Below are 7375 nucleotides of genomic sequence, written 5' to 3'. Positions count from 1 at the left end.
GGCAGTTGTGATTCCAGAGTCAGTGATAACACGCATGGAAGCACCCAGCTGGAGGAAATAAGTCTTGGGTGACACTAAGATGAGACTCCAGGCACCAGGACCCTGGGGGAGTTAGCACAAGGGGCAGGGGATGCCCCCTGCCAGGCCTGCCTCTTCTCACGGTCCAGCTGTGCTCACTCTGGTCCCTGGCACCCCACCCCCCCACCGCCCGCAGTACCAGCTTCCCCAGGGCAGGACCACAGCCCTCTCCTCTCCAGGCCAGAGCAGCAGAGCCATCAGGAGCAGCGTGGCGGGGGAGGGGGGGAGCCAGGATGCCCCTGAGCTTGGAGGAGGCTGGACCAGACAGGGCTTCCCTGCTCTCAGCCCCCTACCTGCCCTCTGGTTTCTTGGGAGGTCTCGGGTGCAGAGAGGAGGCCCAGGGCCCCCATACCCCACTGACCCTCCCCCTGGGGGGTGACAAGAGTCCAAGCCATGGCCCTCTGCTGGGCACCAGGACGTGGAGTCCAACCCACGGGTGGCTGTGCAACGCACCCCCCTCAAGGAACAGAATTTAAACAGGAACAAAGAAAAGCAGCAAAAGAAGGGACTTCCCCAGTGGTCCAGTGGTTAAGACCCTGTGCTCCCAATGCAGGGGGCCCAGGTTCGATCCCTGGTTGGGGAACTAAGATCCAAGATCCCACATGTCACACGGTGTGGCCAAAAAAAGAGAAAGAGAGAGAGAGAGAGAGAAGCAAAAGAAGGAAACAGAATCCCACAGCCTATCGGGTCTGGCCCTTCCTTGGGAGAAGGGGAATGGCCAAAACTCCAGAACCGCTGAGCCCCGGGTTGATGTAGCCGCCGGATTCCTCTGGAGGACAGGAAATGGAATGTTACAAAGGCCCCTATTATGTGCTAAGCACTCAACCTTGTTGCTTCATCTAACAACCACAAGGACACCACAAGGTTGGAATTAGTCATCCCCGTTTTACGGAGGGAAAAACTTGGAAAGACGACACAGCCTGTCCAAAATGCCATGTCTGGGACAATCTCGGAGCCAAAGCCAGGATTCAAAGCCAGGAGCGTGGGGTTCTGACTCCCTTCCCCTTCCACCCTTCCACTTGGTGGCCAGGAGATGGGTGATGACACAGGTGGTGATTACAGCGGACACTTCCCCAGCCCCGCCACGGGCCAGGCCACAGATCTGAGTCACCCCACCCTCCCCACAAACCCACCAGGCCAGGACTCTCCTACCATTTCAGAAGGAAGACACGGAGGCACAGCAAAGCTAAATGACTCGCCCAAGGTCACGGGATAAGGACATGGCAGAGCCAGGATGCCACCTGATGCACAGCCTTGCCCCTTCACCAGGCCCCGCTGCTTGGTGCTTGGAACAGAGCAACTGGTCCATAAATAAATACTGGACAGAAGCACCATGGGTAGCGAGAGGGAAGGGTGACAGATGAGCACAGCAGTGGAGGGTGATGGTCAAGAGGGGGCGTCCAAGAGCCAAACGGCCTGGGTCCAGATCCCAGCTCTTCCACTTTTTAAGTACAAGCTTCTTAATTTGTCTTCGTGTCCATTTTCTCATCTGAAAAAAAAATGGCTATCATAACAGCTCTTACCAGCTAGGGTTCTTCAGAGAAACAAGGGTGCTGCTCCACAGCCCAGCACCTGCCGAGAGCTCTATTCCACCGTGAGTGGAGGGCAGGCAGCTCCAAAGCTTTGGACTGGCTCACAGCCCAGCCCCAGGGTATTCCTAGGAGACCCCCAGGGGTGGTCAGATGCCACGTGCGCAAGCCCGAGAGGGAGCACATCCTTATATTTTGCACCCTGGGAGCCTGGCTTGCCTCACCCTAGTCCCAGCCCTCCTCTGCTCATTCATGTCTACCTGGGCTCCCCACCCCTCTTCCCTCATCTCCTGCTGCCTCCACCCAGAGGATAGGGCCTCCCAGACCAGCCCTGCAAGGGTCTCCAGCCTGATGACAGTAAGCTCCCCATCACTGAGAGGTTAGAGCAAAGGCCGAATGGCTACATGGAGCATACAGACAGGAAGGAAGCTGGAAACCACTTGGGAGCTTTGAGCGAGCAGATGGGGTGAGCATCGCCGGTGTGAATGATCACAGCGCCACCTGGCGGTAATGTGGGAGATGAGCCAGTTGGCCCCTGGAGGGCGGAATAGAGCATCCTCCAGCCCCCACCCCCTCTCCCCGCCCAAGTGCTTCTCACAATGGGGGCATTTAGACATGTGACAAATGTTCGTCGAGATCCTAATACCAAGCACTACTGATGAGTTGTTTTCATACATGATATCATTGCATTCTGACAACTCTAAGGAAGGTTTCGTTATCCTTTTTACAGATGAGGACACTGAGGCTCAGAGGCTCAAAGTTAGCTGCCCACGGTCATATAGCCAGCAAGTGGCGGAGCCAGGATTTGCGCTCAGACATTCGAACACCAAAGTCTTCCCTCATATTCGCTGAGCCTCAGGTGATTTAGTGAGAAAGAAAATAGACACTTCCCCTGGCCTCACAGAGCTTACAGCCTAGTTGGGGCACAGAAATCACAAATTCATCTATTAGATGCCCACAGTGCATTCGGTGCCAGGGATGAAGAAAGTAGCCAGGCTCCCTTCCTGAATCAAGCTTGTGGGGAAGATGGACATTAATCAAATAATCACACAAATAAAAATACAACAGTGACAAAAGACCTGAAGGAAAGGTATGGGTTCCGAGACTAGACTGGGCAAGGGGAGTGAGGGGAGTCTTCCCTGAAAAAGTTGATGCGTTGAGCCGAGATCGGGAAGATGAGCACGCCTTACCAAGGCAGAGAGGCATTCATTAGCACATGAAAACAGTGTTGTGTCCAACCATGTTTGCCTTTTTTTTTTTGCTGTTGCACATGTATAGATCCAGAAATAACACATGGAATATTGTTGCTTTTGCAACTTACTTTCTTTTTTTATTTTTATTTTTTATTTTTATTGGCGTAGAGTTGATTTACAATGTTGTGTTAGTTTCAGGTACACAGCAAAGTGAATCAGTTATACATATACATATATCACTCTTTTTTAGATTCTTTTCCCATATAGGTCATTACAAAGTATTGAGTAGAGTGCCTTGTGCTGTACAGTAGGTTCCTATTAGTTATCTGTTTTATATATAGTAGTGTGTATATGTCAATCCCAGTCTCCCCTTTATCCCTCTCCTTCTGCCCCCCTGGTAACCATAACATTGTTTTCTACATCAGGAATTCTATTTCTGTTTTGCAAATAAGTTCACCTGTACCATTTTTTTAGATTGCACATAAAAGTGATATCATACGATATTTGTCCTTCTCTGTCTGACTTCCTTCACTCAGTATGACAATCTCTAGGTCCATCCACGTGGTGGAAAATGTGCAACTTGCTCTCTGACTCCACCTTGTTCTTCAGATCTTTGCGTGTCAACACATCGAACCAATCATTTTAACTAAGGAGGCCATCATACCATCAACATCATCAGGCCATATTCTCTGCAATTTATCTATCCATGGTCCTGCTGATGGCATTTGGGCTGTTTCCAAATTTTCATGCCTACAAACAGTGCTACAGCCAACACTTTCCAAGCGGATGCATCTCAAAGTGCATGTACTTAGGTAAGGGCCTGTATGCTTTTAAATACATTTTGACATCATTTTGGTGGGGGTGGGAAGAAAATACATTTCTATTTTTTAAAAAAATGTATCTTTCCGCCATCCTTCCGTGCCACCATAATGGTGCACACCAGTGTCCTGGCTGATGTTCTCAAGAGTATCAACAATGACAAAAAGAGAGGCAAACGCCAGGTTCTTATTAAGCCATGCTCCAAAGTCATTGTCAGGTTTCTGTGATGATGAATCATGGTTGCACTGGCGAATTTGAAGTCATCCATGATCACAGAGCTGGAAAAATTGTTGTGAACCTCACAAGCAGGCTAAATAAGTGCAGAGTGATCAGCCCCGGATTCGATGTGCAACCCAAAGGTCTAGAAAAATGGCAGTAAAACCTGCTCTCATCCCCTCAGTTTGGTTTCATAGTATTGACAACCTCAGCTGACATCATGGACCATGAAGAAAACACATGCGAGGGAAAATCCTTGGATTCTTTTTCTAGGGATGTAATATGTACATGCAAATAAAATGCCTCAGAGGACTCGAAAAAATTAATAATAAATAAATAATGTATACAAAAACAAATGCATTTACTAGTTCATTTACCCTGGCTGAAGCCACATTAAGGCTCTGAAACATTTGCCAAAATGTTTCCCACATTTCTGTAGACTCTGTTCTTTCTTCTTTTTTTTATATAATTTTTCCAAGATGGACAACTTCTTAGAAGACATACTTAAAGGGTTTTAAATGATGTGGGGTTTTTTTAAATCACTCATTTCATAAACAGGACTACCTTTTGCAAGCCTGCTTTCCAGATTTCATCTGCGTGCTCTGTGGCCTTCGGGCTGGCGGGTCTCAGGCAGGTGGCACACCAGTAGTTACAACAGGTCACCTGAAGGGGCACCTTACCTAGAGGTAGGTGGCTCCTTGGAAGAGGGGCTCACGTTTCCAATCAAGCTTTTGCACTTTGGGCCAGTGTGCACACTGCCTCATCTGTGAAGAGCTTCATGGGAAAACCTGAGTTAAAGAGCACCCTACTTCCCGCTGACCCCCTTCATGTGTTAGGGTCCCTTCACCTGGCTCCAGGTGTACGTGTAAACTCCACATGCGATGTTTCTAGAGCATCAGGCCTGACACAGACCTTGAGGCCCATGGTGGGGGTGGGGGGGGTGTGCACGCCTGTGTGTGTGGTGTGGGGTGAGGGGTGGCTGCCCAGTTCTCATCAACCCCTTTTCTGGAATTGCCTCTGATTCTCAGATCTATGGTTAGTGAAGGGTGAAAGGGACTCTAAGGCCAGGCCTCACCACCTTCTCTACCACATTCACTCACTGGGCACTCTCTGTGGTCCACTCTGTCAGGATATAAACTGAGCTGGGCAGGGCTGAACAATAAATTCACATCCCAGGAGACAGGGCATCTGATCCAGCAGCACTTCTGAAATCTGCCACCAGGTGGCAGCACAGTCTGTGGTTCCCCGGCCTGTCTCCGCTGTGTTACTCACTGAGTCCCCTGTCCCCATCAGCAAACCATCCAGCTCGGTAAGACTGCAGTCAGCTGAGTGAGACACCAGGAATCCCATGCCCCTGAGAGTCTGTGTTCCATCCCATCACACTGGAAAACCCAGGAGGGGACGTGAAGGGGCTCAGGCCAGTGTGCAGCAGAGAGAGGGCTTCCAGAACCCAGTAAAACATCCCTGGTCCCCGTCCCAGCTTCTGCCCCTTCACCTGTGGCCATAAGACCCTGAACCAAGGGTGAACAGTCTGTGGCCACATGCCAAGCCCTGCCTTGTCTGCCTACCATTCCAGCCAATGCTGAGCTCACTGGCCTCAGCCCCCTACATGCTATGCCCCAGCCAAGGGGGGCCCCATGGGAGGCCCCAGGTCTCCTGACCAGCACAGATACATCTGATGGCCTGATGCTGTCTCTGGCCTGGATACTGGCCCTTGGTACCCTGCTCCCTGGTCAGGACAGACCAGCCTATATGGGAAGGTGAGCAAGGACAAGCCATGACCCTGAGCCCTGCCCAAAGCCTAAGGTCTGGCAGGTTCCCAGCTGCACACACACAGCTCCCCGGGGAATCTGTTCATTGCACACATAGTGATTGTAATTCCATGATGTGTGTTTGTGTGACCTTTTAATGTCCCACTACCCTCCTAATCTGTAAGTCTCATGAAAGAAGAGGCCAAGTTCACCCCTGTAACCACAGCACTGAGCATGGTACCTAGCACATAGTAGGTGCTCAGAAAAGAACTGTGGAACAAGTAAAAGAGTAAGTAGATATCTTCCCTGAAGAGAATGTGAAACATCTGTAAATTGTTTTACAATTGTTAAGGCACGTCCCACAGGGATCTCATTCCATCCTCCCCACCAACCCACAGAGTAGGTTCTATTACTACCTCCACATTGCAGTGTATTCCTTTCCTATCACTGCAGTAACAAATTGCTATGAACTTAGTGGCTAAAACAACACAGCTCTACGCTCTTACAGTTCTGGAGATCGGAAGTCCAATGCAGGTCCCATGGGCTAAAATCAAGAGGTCCGCAGGGCTGCATCCCTTTTGGAGGCTCTGGGGAGAATCCATTTCCGTGCCTTTTCCAGCTTCTAGAAGCTGCCTGCATTCCTCAGCTTATGGCCCACTGCCTCCATCTTCAAAGTGGACAAGGTCCCATCACTCCGACTGAAGCCAGGAAGGTTTCTCTGCCCGTAAGGACTCCTGTAATTAGATTGGGACCACCTGGAGAATCTGAAATACTCTCCCCATCTCAAGGTCTGTAACCTTAATCACACCAGCAGAATCCTTTTTTCAATGTAAGGTAACATATTCACAGATTCCAGGCATTAGAACATGAACATCTTTGGGGCGGGGGGGACGGGGAGGGAGGGGTAGGTATTACCCAGCCCAGCACATACAGATACAAAACCGGATGTGAGGGCTTCCTAGGTGGTGCAGTGGTTAAGAATCCGCCTGCCAATGCAGGGGACACAGGTTCGATCCCTGCTCCAGGAAGATCCCACATGCCACAGAGCAACTAAGCCCGTGTGCCACAACTATTGAGCCCATGTGCTGCAGCTACTGAAGTCCACATGCCTAGAGCCCGTGTTCCTCAACAGGAGAAGCCACGGCAATGAGTAGCCCGCGCACCACAACGAAGAGTAGCCCCCACTCACCACAACTAAAGAAAGCCTGCGCACAGCAAAAAGACCCAACACAACCAATAAAATTAATTAATTAATTAATTTAAAAAAAAAACAAAAAACCGGAGGTGAATTAACCTACCCACCCCTCCCAGCTTGTGACTAATGAAGTGGGTTCAAACAAGTCTTTGAGGCTGTAGAATCTGAGCTCTTTCTCCCCTCGTTGCCAATACAAATACCCAGGGTCTCTGGACCACTTTTTAGGAGCCAGAAAGGCAGGACACGCCTTTTATTTATATTTTAAGCCCAGCCCCCTTTTATTTATATTTTTTTAAAAAAAGGTCGTGCTCGTCTAGACAGTGGGAGCACGTGGGAAAACTGTCTTTTTATTGTCATTGTTTTAACATAGATACAGTTGATCCTTGAACTACATGGGTTCAGCAGAGTTGAAAATCCTTGCATGACTTTGACCCTTAGTAGCCGCAATTCCACATCCGGGCATTCAACCAACCACGAATCGTGTAGTATGTATTTAGTGAAGAACAATCCACGTGTAAGGGGACCTGCACAGTTCAAATCTGTGTTGTTCCAGGGTCAGTTGTACATCATTTACAACCAGAGGTAGACAAGATT

The 7375-nt window shown here is 49.6% G+C and overlaps 1 non-coding gene and 1 pseudogene across 1 annotated transcript; both read left to right on the top strand.

Moving 5' to 3' along the window:
* Positions 1–588: 588 nt before the first annotated feature.
* Positions 589–661, top strand: TRNAG-CCC (transfer RNA glycine (anticodon CCC)). The gene has a single exon. It is a non-coding gene; the product is annotated as a tRNA-Gly (tRNA).
* Positions 662–3729: 3068 nt separating this feature from the next.
* On the top strand, positions 3730–4108 carry LOC130833361 (40S ribosomal protein S15a-like; annotated as a pseudogene).
* Positions 4109–7375: the final 3267 nt, after the last annotated feature.

The sequence above is a fragment of the Hippopotamus amphibius genome, chromosome 12, assembly GCF_030028045.1.
Source record: "Hippopotamus amphibius kiboko isolate mHipAmp2 chromosome 12, mHipAmp2.hap2, whole genome shotgun sequence".
NCBI lineage: Eukaryota > Metazoa > Chordata > Mammalia > Artiodactyla > Hippopotamidae > Hippopotamus > Hippopotamus amphibius.
Note: the sequence above shows the minus strand (reverse complement) of the source record. Positions and strands in the feature narration are given on the sequence as shown.